This window comes from Gymnoscopelus braueri (assembly GCF_963280865.1).
Source record: "Gymnoscopelus braueri genome assembly, chromosome: 6".
NCBI classification, from domain to species: domain Eukaryota; kingdom Metazoa; phylum Chordata; class Actinopteri; order Myctophiformes; family Myctophidae; genus Gymnoscopelus; species Gymnoscopelus braueri.
Window position 1 is genome coordinate 2,430,271 of NC_137607.1, and position 2,500 is coordinate 2,432,770.

The 2,500-nt window shown below is 47.1% G+C and overlaps 1 protein-coding gene across 1 annotated transcript in view; it reads left to right on the forward strand.

The window, feature by feature from the left end:
- Positions 1 to 2,500, forward strand: part of frem1b (Fras1 related extracellular matrix 1b) — a gene marked incomplete at its 5' end in the record, with an annotated part of 107,321 nt that overhangs the window by 65,424 nt on the left and 39,397 nt on the right. The window lies entirely within an intron of this gene.

Consider the following 2,500-nt stretch of genomic DNA (forward strand, 5'->3'; position numbering starts at 1 on the left):
TTTAGATGGGGATCCGCGGCCAAATACATATGATTTTGGGGGTCCTTGACGTGAAAAAGTTTGAGAACCACTACTGTAGTGTAGCACGGGCCGGGAGGCAAACCCGGGATCTGGTATTTACAGACACCTACGTTGGCAGTCAGCTGAAGAGCCAGGCTGGACAGGGAGTAGCAACGCAGCACCGTATAGAACCTACAGTGCAAATGGTAAACATGGGAAATGGTGCATTTATATAGCGCTTTTATCCAAAGCGCTTTACATAGATTGTGCATTACATTCACACACACATTCACACACATTCACACACATTCACACACTGATGGCGCGTCCACACGCGCCAGGAGCGATTAGGAGCTTGACTGACCAAGATCAACTGGGAAGGACCTCCATGACCAGACAGATAACCAACTGTCTACTGCACTCACAGAGTCCTGTAACGCCTTGTTTCCCTTTAACCGCTGCCACCAATGTAGCACCGGCCGGGAAGTGATCCTGGTATTTACAAGGAGCGTGCCTTAGTAGTCAGCTAAAGAGCCAGGCTGGATAGAGGGCAGCAAGGTAGCACCGTACAGCCTACGTGTGTACTGTCTGCTGTGTAGGAACTGAACATTATAGGTGTCACTGTTGAACAGACTGCCTGCTGTGTAGAAACTGAACACTAGGGGTCACTGTTGAACAGCGTGGGTCCAGAGCCTATCTAGGCATTGGGGTTTTCTATGTTGATCAATTTACCATATAAGGGAAATCAACGGGCATCGTCTTCCTTGATTGGTCAACCGAAACCATCGGCTTCACGGATTGGCCAAACTTTGCGTGACGTTTGTGCCTCTGAACTTATGTAAGTGAGGACGCAGAATATTCCATACTCTTACACGGCAGGACTTAACCAATAGGATATGATTAATCAATAGCATTTATCTACTGTCGTACTGTTGTGAGTAATGTTACGCTGGGCGGTGCGTCTGAGAGGACCAGAGACAGCCAATCAAACTGCTGTGACAGTGAGACACTATGTGTACTCCTTTGGAGGTGACTGTTATGGTGACGAAGATCAGATTTATGTACACATCTTTAACACAGTGTCTTTGCTCTGGAGGAAGTTGACCCCAGTGACACCTGGAAGAGGAGAACGTCACCTTGAGGTTCCCTCCAGGCACTATGGCTACACAGCTGTGCTGATAGAAGATATCGTCTACATCTGGGGACGGAATTGTCCTTGCAAAGGGTTCTTCACGCGGAAGTACTACAACCATCTTTATTCATTTGATGTCGACACCCACATATGGTTCAAGCCCAAGGTTTCGGGGACTGTACCAGAGGGGAGGGAGTACCACTCAGCCTGTGTCTTGGGGAAGGTCATGTATATACATGGAGGATGGAACCACACTGGACACACTAATGACATCTGCAAGTTGGACACCATCACAATGGTCTGGTCTTTTATTAACACCAGAGGTACTACACCTCCTGCTACATCAGGTCACTCTGCCACCATCATCGGGACAAAGATATTTGTATTTGGGGGCAGGGGGGGGCAGTACTACAACACCATCAGAGTGTTTGACACAGAGACCAACTGCTGGCTGAACACACCTTCTGCACAGATTCTTCCAGAAGAACGCAGGTATCATTCAGTCTTTGCCTACAATGGAGAGCTGTACATATTTGGTGGATACAACATGAACCAGAAGTTCAATGATCTGTGGAAATTCAGTCCAGTGACCTTCTCCTGGAAGATGGTTGAGCCCAAGAGGAAAGGCCCATGTCCGAAGTATAGGATGTGCTGTTGCATGGTGGGAGATCGTGTCATCCTCTTTCGAGCGGACATCACACATGATGACCTGTATATCTTAGACTTAAGTCCTAGTCTGAAGACGTTATGTAAACTAGCAGTTATTCAGTACAATCTGAGGACATTGGGACTGCGACGTGACATCAGGTGGGAACTGGCAGCCATGACTACCAATATCAAGTGAAAGACATAAAAAGGATACAAAAATCACACCCAGTGTGAAGTGGGCGGTGTGGTCATCACAGTGGTCATCACAGTGATGGAAGCTCACTTAAAAAAAAAGTAGTTTTTTTGAAGTGCATAGTCCTATTTATAGGTTATGAATTACATCATGTGTCTCGCTAGCCAATCACAGTGCTGAATAGAGTCAGCCAATAGAGTCAGCCAATCACAGTACAGCTAGGGGTGTACTAATGTAGCCAATCACAGTACAGCTAGGGGTGTACTAATGTAGAGGAGGTGTACAATGGGTGGCCAGGGGCCAGGGGCCACCCATTGTGGGTGGAAGGGGTGTACAATGGGGGGTGTACAATGGGTGGCCAACCCCACTTATAGGGGCGGCTACACCGCCCAAAAACGAATACTAATAATGATTCCAAAGACACGTGGGGCTTACCAATAAAATGATAAAAGTTAATAAAAAGGATAACAGCCAGACCATGAAAACAAGACAGGGTCTAATGACGGTGTTTCTTCCATGAGATGTCA